Source organism: Hyla sarda, chromosome 6 (assembly GCF_029499605.1).
Source record: "Hyla sarda isolate aHylSar1 chromosome 6, aHylSar1.hap1, whole genome shotgun sequence".
In the NCBI taxonomy this organism is placed as follows: Eukaryota; Metazoa; Chordata; class Amphibia; order Anura; family Hylidae; genus Hyla; species Hyla sarda.
The window spans coordinates 261,827,663-261,842,185 of NC_079194.1; the positions used below are offsets into that span (position 1 = coordinate 261,827,663).

The following is a 14,523-nucleotide window of genomic DNA, read 5'->3' on the forward strand; positions in this document are numbered from 1 at the left end:
GTAAGGTCCTGGCGGTAATGGATGGGATCCGGGGTCAGTCGCAGCCGGACACCCAGCCTTCACTGCTGACGCTTGATGCCGAGAAGGCTTTCGACAATGTTCGCTGGGACTGGCTGGGACTGGTCTTATCTAAATTCGGGATCAGTGGGAAATTTAGCTCCTTTTTATCCGGCCTTTACGATGGTCTTACTGCCAAGGTATCAACCCCGGGCTTCCTTTCTCCCCCTATCCCGCTGTTGAGGGGCACGAGACAGGGCTGCCCATTATCCCCCTTATTTGACTTAGCTATCGAACCCCTGGCTCGAGCACTTTTATCGGGTGATGTATTTGAGGGGATCATGGTAGGCTCCAGGGAATTACGACTTTCCATGTTTGCGGACGATGTCCTACTTTATCTCAATAATCCTGAGAGAGATGTAGTTAAAATATTGGAATTTCTAACGGAAGTAGATCAATTCACGGGTTATAGGGTAAATGCAAGCAAAAGCATGCTGTTACCTCTGGGTACTGGGACTCCTAGAAACTTACTCTCCACGGGGGACTTGGGGGTGACATTAACAATGTCTCATATCACCTATCTGGGGATCCGCATAGGGCGCACGTCAGACACCCTCTATAAACTAAATTACGCCCCCATTCTTAAGAAGATTTCATTAGAACTAAAATGCTGGGAAAATTTACCACTATCTTTTCTATGAAGTTGTCACCTAGTCAAGATGATTAGCTTTCCTCGCCTCCTATACCCTCTCCAAACGCTGCCTATACTTTTGCGACATGTTGATATTCGTCAACTTAATGCTGATTTCACCCGCTTTCTATGGCAGGGGAAACACCCACGGATTGCCCTACAAAAACTCATGCTGAGCAAGGCGGAGGGGGAGTCAACTTCCCGAATGTGCGGGGATACAATTTGGCGTGTTTATTCCGGCATGTTAGGGACTGGCTGCATGGCACAACCTATTACTCTAATATATTGGTAGAACGAGCATTGGCGGCACCTTTGGTCTCTGAGTGCATTACTTCATACATCGTATGCTAAGTTGCCTCCTATGGTCAAGTCTTCTATCTTGTTACGAGACACTATCGTGGCCTGGAGGGAAGTGCGCAAGCTTTATCGCCTTCCCTTTCTCCTTTCTAAGCACATGCCCTTTAGGGGCCACCCCGAACTGCCCCACTGTGTCGCCTCTCACTGGTTACGACTTTGGGAATCTAGGGGGGTACTGACGGCGGGTCACCTTATCGACAAGAACAATGCACAATGGCTTTCACCCGGGGATATTTTAAGGACCTTTGGTTTACCCCAGTCACATTTACTCTATGCCAACCAACTGTACTCCTTCTGCTCGTCCAGGTTGAGAAATCTATCAGGGGAAGCTGTCGATCACCCCCTTGACCATGTTATTGGCCTGGAGCCGAGGAGAGCGTCTATTTCTTCGCTTTACTCCTCTTTTCGGAATAGACTTCTTAAACTGGACCCGCAGAAACTGTTTCCCACATGGGAACACTGGACGGGGGACACGAATATACACAATATAACTTTGTCGGGTTGGGGTTTAGTGCGCAAACACATCATCAACGAGAGATGGCGGGAGACTTATTACAAATTATCTCACGCAGCTCTTTACGGATTTAATATCCTACCCTCACCCACATTTCCTGATAGACTCACGAGTTGTCCCAAATGCACCACACCCTTGACTAATCTATATCATGGAGTTTGGAGTTGTCCGGACACGGCTGACTACTGACGGATGGTATGTACTTATATACACGATAAGTGGAGGATTACTCTCCCTTTCACTCCTCAGGCCCTGCTCTTTCACCAATTTAGGCCACCCGAGGGAGGGGGGGGGGAGGGTAGACATATACCGCATATCATTCATGTAGTGCTACTGGTGGCTTTGCAGTGTCTCTTTTTGAGGTGGTTGGAACAGCTGATTCCAGACTTAAGCTTATTGATAACCCAATTGAAGGTTTATATGGGGGTAGACCGTTTAGATGCAGAACGCCATCGCAACTCAGGGACAAAGAAGTTCTTCTCTAAATGGAAGTCCTTTATTGTAACACACTTTGATTCCCAGGGGATAGCTGACATAGTTAAACCCTTCAGACACACAGAGTGGTATATTTTGGAGCTCCTAAAGGGCACTTTGGGAGCGCTACAGCTTCCAGACAGTTAGGAGCTGATGGATCAACGACTCTAGATGACAAATGGACTCCCACGGGAGTCGAGGGGTGAAGGAAGGGGATTGTTTTGTTCTTTATTATTGCTACTCTTAGAACAGTTTATCCTACTGTCACTTTTTGTATGATTATGATTTTGTTTTGCAAAATGGTTAATAAAAATATATTATAAAAAAAAAAGAAAGAACATTTTCATTCTTCAAGCGGAATCCGCGAGCAGAACCCAAGAGATGTCAATGGTAAAAAAAAAAAATTCTGCCCAATATCGTTTTTGAGTGGAATTCGAGCAGAATTTAAGCGGAATTCAGAAAAGTAGATTAAAAAGCCTCCTCCTTCATTCCTCTTCATTTCCACATGGAAATTCCACTTGAATTCCGCTCCAATTCCACTTGAATTCTGCTGGAATTCCGCTTGATGGAGAAGGCAACAATTTCCTGACCGAAATTTTTCCTCGTGAATTACTCAGTGTGAACGCACCATAAATGTGTGGCTCTGGGGTGCAGTGGCAGGCTGGAAGTCACGTGTCAGGCTGCGTGTTTAATGCATCCAGTGCCGGGTGGTGTCTGACGTCATCCCCCGTTACCCGGATGTGTACAGCACGATGACACCGGTTCAGTTGCAGAGTGAGCTGAAACCACTCCCCTCCACCACCAGAGAGGAGTGTGCAGAGGGACTCTGGTGTGTAGCAGAATCCCCTGTCATTCAGGACCCAGGAAAGTGCCAATAAGGGGGAAACATAAGGTGGTTAACAGTGGCTAATAAAAAAAGGCTGTTGGTAAAGGCTAGGTCAAATAAATGTGGACTAAATAGAGGGTAATCTTGATTGTCCATAGACACTCTGGATGAATTATAGTAATAACCGTAAGTCACAAGACAATCGGGGGGCACAATGAAACCCAAAATACATCCAGGAAGGATAAGGGGGATGCATATACCACCTAAACCCAGCCGTGTAGAATCCATGTTCCCACTGGTTAGGTGAAGCACTGACCTTAGAGGTAAGTGTGGGAGGAAAAAAAGGAGCCTAACCTTCTCTGGAGTGCAGGAGAAGTCCTACATATATATAGTTGTGGTGAGCAGGAGGAAGAGCAATGGTGACTGGGGTGTTGTGATGATAGTGTGTGACGCCAGGGTGCGGTTTCTTCAATGTAGTAATCCTACCGCCAACCATCCCACAAACGGCAGGGAGAAATAACGGAATGTCCACAGCAGATTTTATGAAGTAAACTTGAAGTAACTTTACTGTATATTTTATGCAATGGCATGGAACATAACAATCTTTGAGAGAGAGAACCGTGGTACAGGTTCCTCACAGGTTTGCTGGGATTCCGGGATCAATGAGCTTTGATTGCTAGCCACTGTGCTACTATTTTTTAGGAGATTTGAGTTTCTAGTAGTCACACAGGATTCAGTAGTTAGAATTTTGAGTAACTCACAGTTTTGTGGCTGCTGGACTTGATTTGAGATTTGTGCTGAGATGTGCTTCTTTAGTGTCAAGGAGATAAGAGAGAGAATTTAGTGGCTTCAGCCCCTTCTATATTAAGGGGGTGGGACAAAGCTCATTGGTCAGCAGAACTTGTCAGTCCTGACCCAGTGAACTCTGGGTTTCACATGACCCAAAGGTCCTATGCAGAGGTATTCCTATATAACATAACATATTAAATATATATACATATTTATACATTAAATACCATTTATATGAGGCAACTAGGGGTTAGTCCTAGAGGAGAGCCCTATTGACATGAAGGGACTCTGGCTAAGGGAACTTTAGACAAAGGGACAGGACCAGGTCCTGTACCGGGACACCACATAGTCACCTCTTTTTTTGGGAGCGACCAATCAGGAAGCTCATGGAGCGGACTTACGGCCAATCAAAATGTGTTCTTCATATTATAGGAAAAAGAAACGGATAGTAAATCTGAATCCGAGGAATTTCTCAAGCAACGTTGTTAGGGCCAATCAGAATTGTGTTGCCTATGATTGGCGGTAGTTCGTTCGCTAGTAACCAATCAAAAATGTGCCTACTTCATAATGGAAGTCTATCAATCAAGAATATTTGTATGGGGCTCCTAAATACTTGTTGTGTGGCTGTAAAATAGTACAAATGGGACAGTGCTTGTGTTACGCCGAGCGCTCCGGGTCCCCGCTCCTCCCCGGAGCGCTCGCTACACTCTCGTTACTGCAGCGCCCCGGTCAGATCCGCTGACCGGGTGCGCTGCGATACCGCCTCCAGCCGGGATGCGATTCGCGATGCGGGTGGCGCCCGCTCGCGATGCGCACCCCGGCTCCCGTACCTGACTCGCTCTCCGTCGGTCCTGTCCCGGCGCGCGCGGCCCCGCTCCCTAGGGCGCGCGCGCGCCGGGTCTCTGCGATTTAAAGGGCCACTGCGCCGCTGATTGGCGCAGTGGTTCTAATTAGTGTGTTCACCTGTGCACTCCATATATATACCTCACTTCCCCTGCACTCCCTCGCCGGATCTTGTTGCCCTTGTGCCTAGTGAAAGCGTTCCCTTGTGTGTTCCTAGCCTGTGTTTCTGACCTCCTGCCGTAGCCCCTGACTACGATCCTTGCTGTCTGCCCCGACCTTCTGCTACGTCCGACCTTGCTTCTGTCTACTCCCTTGTACCGCGCCTATCTTCAGCAGTCAGAGAGGTTGAGCCGTTGCTAGTGGATACGACCTGGTCACTACCGCCGCAGCAAGACCATCCCGCTTTGCGGCGGGCTCTGGTGAATACCAGTAGTGACTTAGAACCGGTCCACTAGCACGGTCCACGCCAATCCCTCTCTGGCACAGAGGATCCACCTCCTGCCAGCCGGCATCGCGACAGTAGATCCGGCCATGGATCCCGCTGAAGTACCTCTGCCAGTTGTCGCTGACCTCACCACGGTGGTCGCCCAGCAGTCACAACAGATAGCGCAACAAGGCCACCAGCTGTCTCAACTGACCGTGATGCTACAGCAGCTACTACCACAGCTTCAGCAATCATCTCCTCCGCCAGCTCCTGCACCTCCTCCGCAGGAAGTGGCCGCTTCAGGCCTACGACTATCCTTGCCGGATAAATTTGATGGGGACTCTAAGTTTTGCCGTGGCTTTCTTTCACAATGTTCCCTGCACTTGGAGATGATGTCGGACCAGTTCCCTACTGAAAGGTCTAAGGTGGCTTTCGTAGTCAGCCTTCTGTCTGGAAAAGCTCTGTCATTGGCCACACCGCTCTGGGACCGCAATGACCCCGTCACTGCCTCTGTACACTCCTTCTTCTCGGAAATTCGTAGTGTCTTTGAGGAACCTGCCCGAGCCTCCTCTGCTGAGACTGCCCTGCTGAACCTGGTCCAGGGTAATTCTTCCGTTGGCGAGTACGCCTTACAATTCCGTACTCTTGCTTCTGAACTATCCTGGAATAATGAGGCCCTCTGCGCGACCTTTAAAAAAGGCCTATCCAGCAACATTAAAGATGTTCTGGCCGCACGAGAAATTCCTGCTAATCTACATGAACTCATTCATCTTGCCACTCGCATTGACATGCGTTTTTCCGAAAGGCGTCAGGAGCTCCGCCAGGATATGGACTTTGTTCGCACGAGGCGTTTTTTCTCCCCGGCTCCTCTCTCCTCTGGTCCTCTGCAATCCGTTCCTGTGCCTCCCGCCGTGGAGGCTATGCAAGTTGACCGGTCTCGCCTGACACCTCAAGAGAGGACACGACGCCGCATGGAGAATCTCTGCCTGTACTGTGCCGGTACCGAACACTTCCTGAAGGATTGTCCTATCCGTCCTCCCCGCCTGGAAAGACGCACGCAGACTCCGCACAAAAGTGAGACAGTCCTTGATGTCAACTCTGCTTCTCCACGTCTTACTGTGCCTGTGCGGATATCTGCATCTACCTTCTCCTTCCCTACTATGGCCTTCTTGGATTCCGGATCTGCAGGAAACTTTATTTTGGCCTCTCTCATCAACAGGTTCAACATCCCGGTAACCAGTCTCGCCAGGCCCCTCTACATCAATTGTGTTAACAATGAAAGATTGGACTGTACCATACGTTACCGCACGGAGCCCCTTCTAATGTGCATCGGACCTCATCAAGAAAAAATTGAGTTCTTGGTCCTCCCCAATTGCACTTCCGAAATTCTCCTTGGACTACCGTGGCTCCAACGCCATTCCCCAACCCTGGATTGGTCCACGGGGGAGATCAAGAGCTGGGGTATCTCTTGTTTCAAGGACTGCCTTAAACCGGTTCCCAGTACTCCCTGCCGTGACCCTGTGGTTCCCCCTGTAACCGGTCTCCCTAAGGCCTATATGGACTTTGCTGATGTGTTTTGCAAAAAAACAAGCTGAGACTCTACCTCCTCACAGGCCTTATGACTGTCCTCTTGACCTCCTCCCGGGCACTACTCCACCCCGGGGCAGAATTTATCCTCTGTCCGCCCCAGAGACTCTTGCTATGTCTGAGTACATCCAGGAAAATTTAAAAAAGGGGTTTATCCGCAAATCCTCCTCTCCTGCCGGAGCTGGATTTTTCTTTGTGTCCAAAAAAGATGGCTCCCTACGTCCTTGCATTGACTACCGAGGTCTTAATAAAATCACGGTAAAGAACCGCTACCCTCTACCTCTTATCTCTGAACTCTTTGATCGCCTCCAAGGTGCCCACATCTTTACCAAACTGGACTTAAGAGGTGCTTATAATCTCATCCGCATCAGGGAGGGGGATGAATGGAAAACGGCATTTAACACTAGAGATGGACACTTTGAGTATCTGGTCATGCCCTTTGGCCTGTGCAACGCCCCTGCCGTCTTCCAAGACTTTGTTAATGAAATTTTTCGTGATCTCTTATATTCCTGTGTTGTTGTGTATCTGGACGATATTCTGATTTTTTCTGCCAACCTAGAAGAACACCGCCAGCATGTCCGCATGGTTCTTCAGAGACTTCGTGACAATCAACTTTATGTCAAAATGGAGAAATGTCTGTTTGAATGTCAATCTCTTCCTTTCCTAGGATACTTGGTCTCTGGCCAGGGACTACAAATGGATCCAGACAAACTCTCTGCCGTCTTAGATTGGCCACGCCCCTCCGGACTCCGTGCTATCCAACGTTTTTTGGGGTTCGCCAATTATTACAGACAATTTATTCAACATTTTTCCACCATTGTGGCTCCTATCGTGGCTTTAACCAAGAAGAATGCCAATCCTAAGTCCTGGCCTCCTCAAGCGGAAGACGCCTTTAAACGGCTCAAGTCGGCCTTTTCTTCTGCTCCCGTGCTCTCCAGACCTGACCCATCTAAACCCTTCCTATTGGAGGTTGATGCCTCCTCAGTAGGAGCTGGAGCGGTTCTTCTACAAAAAAATTCTTCCGGGCATGCTGTTACCTGTGGTTTTTTTTCTAGGACCTTCTCTCCGGCGGAGAGGAACTACTCCATCGGGGATCGAGAGCTACTGGCCATTAAATTAGCACTTGAGGAATGGAGGCATCTGCTGGAGGGATCTAAATTTCCAGTTATTATTTACACCGATCACAAGAATCTCTCCTATCTCCAGTCTGCCCAACGGCTGAATCCTCGCCAGGCCAGGTGGTCTCTGTTCTTTGCCCGGTTTAATTTTGAAATTCACTTTCGCCCTGCCGATAAGAACATCAGGGCCGATGCTCTCTCTCGTTCCTCGGATGCCTCGGAAGTAGAGCTCTCTCCGCAACACATCATTCCTCCTGACTGCCTGATCTCCACTTCTCCAGCCTCCATCAGGCAAACTCCTCCAGGGAAGACCTTCGTCTCTCCACGCCAACGCCTCGGAATCCTCAAATGGGGTCACTCCTCCCATCTCGCAGGCCATGCGGGCATCAAGAAATCCGTGCAACTCATCTCTCGTCTCTATTGGTGGCCGACTCTGGAGACGGATGTTGTTGATTTTGTGCGGGCCTGCACTGTCTGTGCCCGGGACAAGACTCCTCGCCAGAAGCCTGCTGGTCTCCTTCACCCTCTTCCCCCCCTCCCTACTCCCTTGCCCTCTGGTTTGCCCGCTGTGGATGAAATAACTCGTGATCTTTCCACCATATGGAAAGAGACCCAAAATTCTCTCTTACAGGCTTCATCACGCATGAAGAAGTTTGCTGATAAGAAAAGAAGAGCTCCCCCCATTTTTTCTCCCGGAGACAAGGTATGGCTCTCCGCTAAAAAGAGGGGGAGACCCAAGGGGGGGGGGTACTGTTACGCCGAGCGCTCCGGGTCCCCGCTCCTCCCCGGAGCGCTCGCTACACTCTCGTTACTGCAGCGCCCCGGTCAGATCCGCTGACCGGGTGCGCTGCGATACCGCCTCCAGCCGGGATGCGATTCGCGATGCGGGTGGCGCCCGCTCGCGATGCGCACCCCGGCTCCCGTACCTGACTCGCTCTCCGTCGGTCCTGTCCCGGCACGCGCGGCCCCGCTCCCTAGGGCGCGCGCGCGCCGGGTCTCTGCGATTTAAAGGGCCACTGCGCCGCTGATTGGCGCAGTGGTTCTAATTAGTGTGTTCACCTGTGCACTCCATATATATACCTCACTTCCCCTGCACTCCCTCGCCGGATCTTGTTGCCCTTGTGCCTAGTGAAAGCGTTCCCTTGTGTGTTCCTAGCCTGTGTTTCTGACCTCCTGCCGTTGCCCCTGACTACGATCCTTGCTGCCTGCCCCGACCTTCTGCTACGTCCGACCTTGCTTCTGTCTACTCCCTTGTACCGCGCCTATCTTCAGCAGTCAGAGAGGTTGAGCCGTTGCTAGTGGATACGACCTGGTCACTACCGCCGCAGCAAGACCATCCCGCTTTGCGGCGGGCTCTGGTGAATACCAGTAGTGACTTAGAACCGGTCCACTAGCACGGTCCACGCCAATCCCTCTCTGGCACAGAGGATCCACCTCCTGCCAGCCGGCATCGCGACAGCTTGTTCTAATAAAAGGATGTCTGGGAAGCTTCAGTTGTGTTTAATCGGTGTTAGGTTTTAGTCTCTTGGAGAAATAGGGTGTTTGGAGACTTATGACGTGTTAACATGGAGTGTCCATGATAGTTTGGCGTATGTTGGAGGGTGAACCAATCAGGATGGTGCCTACTTCGGAGTGGGAAATACCGGCAAGGTTCAAATGATATTGGCCCTCATTTACAATTCTAAACCCGACTTGTTTTGTCGGGTTTTTCTGGCGCATCTTTGTCTGCGACATGTCGCAGACATCGTGCGCCAGTCTGCGACACGATGCAACATTTTTTTCCCGACGGACCCGATGTGGATTCTCCCAAACCCGAAAAAGGGGCGTAACCCGACATTTCTGAGCTTTCCCACGTATTTATAAAGGTTTCCAACCCGAATTTGTTGAATTGTTGTGGATTTTTTCCCGACAGCTCAGAGGAGTTGGAAACCAAAACCAACAAAAACCACGTGCGACAAACAGGATGCGACATAATAATAAATACCAGGGGAAAAAAGCAGTCGGGTAAGAAAGAAAAATTTCTAGGTCCCAGGGTTTAGGCTGGGCATTAATGAGTCAGTGAGTCAGGCCTTCTCTTTATATATATATATATATATATATATATATATATATATATATATATATATATTTATATATATGACTAAAAATGAGCAGTTGTGGACATTGGTATTTTTTAACAATTAAGCCATGGACCGTGCAGGTTAATTAATGTTATACTGTATTATAATAGTTTGGACATTTAAGCACACTGCGATACCACATTTGGATTCTTAAATTATTTTATTTAAAACAAATGGGGAAAGAATTTGTGTGTTGGGTGTGTTAAATGCAGTGTGTGTGTGAATTTTATAGTGCAGTGTTTTCTAAACAATGTATCTCCAGCTGTTGCAAAACTACAACTCCCAGCATTCCCAGTAGTTTTGTAACAGCTGGAGGTACTCTGTTTGGAAAATATAGATATAGTTATTTGTGTGTGTGACTGTATGTACTAAAGGTTACCTTCCCATCATAAATACATTCCCCTACACTGGAACTTCTTCCTATGCCTCCACAGCACATCAGTCAGGCTCCTCCCACCCATGTGACCGATCACATGATAAGTGACATCACCAAAGGTCCTCTGCCATCCCATACACAGCCCGATGTTCGGCAGTTAATCGCTCCACTGTGCTGCTGTTGCTGCCTGTAAGAGCCTCCCGCTCATACAGGGAGGAGAGGACAGGTAGCAGTAAGTATTGGGTCGCAGCTGCCAGTGGAAGTAGCCAATGTTTTAACAGCGGTCTTCTGCTTCTGGGCTGGGGCTGCTGCAGGGGGGTGCAGCGGGGAGCCCGGGCCTCCTGGGAGCTAGGGCCCCTTACTGGGGTACTGACTGTAACCCCCTGATGACAGCCCTGCTTAAGTAACAGGTATGAGATGAGCTAAAAAAAAAAAAAAAAGTACGGTGAGTGGCACCAATTTGTAGCATCCATAGAGACCGTAACATGCATTACTCCATACAGTAATCTCCCAAACCTGTGGCTTTCCAGCTGTTGCATGGCTCACAGCTTTCTGTTAGGGATCACTGACCTAAGGTTTAATGGACACTGTCAGATATAAAAACTTTTTATATGTTGCACATCCTGGCACAACAATAGTTTTTCTAATTTACTTCTTTACAATAATGTTCACATTTTATTAAAAGAAACTGCCTTTTAAAATCCCACCACTAGGGGTCCCCATAACTCCTGGGACACTGATGAGTCCCACAGCAGCATGAGCGTGTCCAAGGGTCATGGACATGAGATGGCTGATTGACAAAGCTGCAGGAGGAACACAGCCAACTGCAACACTGCTGTAACAGAGTTTAACCCCTTAAGGACGCAGCCCTTTTTCACCTTAAAGGGGTACTCCGGTGAAAACCTTTTTTCTTTTAAATCAACTGGTGCCAGAAAGTTAAACATATTTGTAAATTACTTCTATTAAAAAATCTTAATCCTTCCAGTACTTATTAGCTGCTGAATGCTACAGAGGAAATTCCTTTCTTTTTGGAACACTGATGACATCACGAGCACAGTGCTCTCTGCTGACATCTCTGTCCATTTTAGCAGAGCAAAAGGGGTAGAGCAGCACAACCTCCAAAGAGAGCGACGGGTGCAGGCGGTAAAGGTCCCAGGTCCAGGGTCCCATAGACATCCACTCCAAAAAACGAGAAGCCGCAGCACTCCAGTAAGGAGCTTGAGAAAGACTGCAATTGGGCAGTTGAAACGTTGTTCCTGATGTTGGGTCAATAAATCTTATTCACCTTACTGGAGTGCTGCGGCTTCTCGTTTTTTGGAGTGGATGTCCATTTTAGCAACCATGCACAGCAGATGCACAGCAGATGTACAGCAGATGTATGCTAAGGGCAGCATGGTGGCTCAGTGGTTAGCACTGCTGGCTTGCAGTGCTGGGGACTTGAGTTCAGATCCCACTAAGGACAACAATAAATAAAGCGTTATTATTATAATGACGTCAGCAGAGAGAACTGTGCTCGTGATGTCATCAGAGAGCATTCCAAAAATAAAAGAATTTCCTCTGTAGTATTCAGCAGCTAATAAGTACAAGTAGGATTAAGATTTTTTTAATAGAAGTAATTTACAAATATGTTTAACTTTCTGCCACCAGTTGATTTAAAAGAAAAAAGGTTTTCACCGGAGTACCCCTTTAAGGACTGAGCCCTTTTTCGCAATTCTGACCACCGTCTCTTTACAAATTAATAACTTGAAAACGCTTTTACCGAATATTCTGATTCTGAGAGTTTTTTCGTGACATATTCTACTTTATTTTGGTGGTAAATGTTCGGCGTTACTTTAATCCTTTTTTGGGGAAAAATCCCCAAATTTCATGAAAATTTAGAAAATGTTGCATTTTTCTAACTTTGAAGCTCTCTACTTGTAAGGAAAATGGATATTCCCAATAAATTTTATTTTTATTCACAAATACAATATGTCCACTTTATGTTGGCATTAGAGATGTGCGAACTTACAGTAAATTCGATTCATCACAAACTTCTCGGCTCGGCAGTTGATGACTTTTCCTGCATAAATTAGTTCAGCTTTCAGGTGCTCCCGTGGGCTGGAAAAGGTGGATACAGTCCTAGGAGACTCTTTCCTAGGACTGTATCCACCTTTTCCAGCCCACCGGAGCACCTGAAAGCTGAACTCATTTATGCAGGATAAGTCATCAACTGCTGAGCCGAGAAGTTCGAGACGAATCGAATTTACTGTAAGTTCGCTCATCTCTAGTTGGCATCATAAAATGGAAACATTTTAGCGTTTTATAAAAATTTGAGGGCTTCAAAGTAGAGCAGCAATTTTCAAAAATGCCATGAAAATTGCTAAATCTGAAGGGACAGATGTTACAGAACTACAACTCCCAGCATGCCTGGGCAGTCTAGGCATGCTGAGAGTTGTAGTTTGGCAACATCTGGAGGGCTACCGTTTGGGCACCACTGTAAAAGTGGTCTCCAAACTGTGACCCTCCAGATGTTGCAAAACTACAACTCCCAGCATGCCCAGGCAGCCTTTGGCTGTCTGGGCATGCTGGGAGTTGCAGCTTGGCCTTCCTAGGGGTTGCCACAGTAAAGATCACTTTACTTTCATTCCCCCCCCCCCCCCAACGTGGTTTCCCTACCTGTGCCTGTCTCCAGCGGTGATTGTGGGGTCCCCAGGCATCTTCTCCTCCAGGTACCGGCCTCCATCTTCTCCCCACATTCCCCATGACATCCAGGGGTGGGCAGAACGGGGGGTTACCATGGTAACCCACTGTCCTGCGCTGCCATTGGTCAGAATCAGTTCTGACCAATGGCAGGGGATAGGAGGAGATCGCAGCACTGCAACCTCGCTCCTAGCCCTCAGGATGATCGGGGCTGTCACTGACAGCTCCGATCATCCCTATTTTCTGGGTGATCGGGTCACCAGAGACCCGATCAGTCCGTAATAGCAGAAAATGGCATGTCTGAATTGACATGCGATTTTCTGCGCTCGCTGACATGGGGGGTCTCAGGACCCCCCTGGGCGATGTGCCGGGATGCCTGCTGAATGATTTCAGCAGGCATCCCAGTCCGGTCCCCAACCGGCTAGCGGTGGGTACAGGAATTCCCACGGGTGTATGCATACGCCCCACGTCCTTAAGGACTCGGGATGCAGGGCGTATACATACGCCCGGCGTCCTGAAGAGGTTAACCAAACATGTGCCTCCAGCTGTTGCAAAACTCCAAGTATGTCTGGACAGTCAAAGGATGTCTGGGCATGCTGGGAGTTGTAGTTTTGTAAAAGCTGTAGGCACACAGCTGAAGGCAACGCTGCTTTAAAAAGAGTTATCCAAACACTTCCAACTATTCCAAAACTACAAATCCCAGCATTACAGGACTGCCTGAGGCTGACACTTATAAATGACATAGGAAGTTGTAAGTTATACACTCTTCATATTGTCTTTGGTGGTAGAGCACAGGCAATCTCCAATAATCATTGTGTGTGTGTGTACAGCATAAAACCCAGAGAGGAAAGGGTTACAGACCAGGGCTTCTATGTTCCTCCAAGAGCAGTGAGTCAGCAGAGTGAGGGAGGGGGAGGAGTCATCACAGTGCAAGGAAGAAAAGGACACGCCGCCTCCCTTTGACAAGATGGAAAAGACATTGAGCAGCTGTAATACGCTATTTTTTAGTTAAATATCGGTGATAGATTCATAAAAATTACATGTACATGATCATAATGAGGTATTGAGTAACATATAACAGTTTTTTGTGGGATCTGACAGGTATGCTTTAATGTAAAAGGGAGATCTTTTAGTCAAGAGAGAAACTGTCTACCGGGGTTAGGACTGTCAGCGGCTGGAGGAAGTCGATCCGCTGGACCTGTGTGGACAATAACTGATCCGTATCAGGGAGCGGAGTCTAAGGTGCCACTGGTTTTCACCAGAGCCCGCTGCAAAGGGGAATGGTCTTGCTGTGGCAGGTGGCACCCAGGTCGCTATCCCTGACACGATTTGTCCACACAGGCTGCCTAGATGAAACTTGGCATTGGAGTACACAGGAATAGACAGTCATAGCAGAAGGTCAAAGGCAGGCAGCAAAGAAGCGTAATCAAGGCCCAGGCACGAGGTCAGGAGGCAGGCGGCAAAGATGCAAGGTCATTTCACGAGCAGGAGGTCTGGAACACTAAAAGGCAATACACAGAAGAACGCTTTCACTAAGCACAAGGCACAAAGATCCTGCAGGGAACAGTAGGAAGTGCCGGAACTAAATAAGATAGGTTTCAGACAAGCACCAATAATTGGTGCACTGGCCCTTTAAATTTAGAAGAACCAGCGCGTGCGCGCGCCCTAGGAGGCGGGGAAGTGGGCCGGCAGAGACGGGCAGGAGGAGGAGAACTGAGCGGGGCCCGC

General features: G+C 48.4%; 1 protein-coding gene across 1 annotated transcript in view; it reads left to right on the forward strand.

Moving 5' to 3' along the window:
- The first annotated feature begins 10,290 nt into the window (after window positions 1-10,290).
- Window positions 10,291-14,523, forward strand: part of LOC130277750 (LRRN4 C-terminal-like protein) — a 59,821-nt gene continuing 55,588 nt past the window's right edge. The window contains exon 1 of the mRNA XM_056528490.1: window positions 10,291-10,348. The gene's annotated coding sequence lies outside the window, so the exon portion shown is untranslated. The remainder of the gene's footprint in view (window positions 10,349-14,523) is intronic.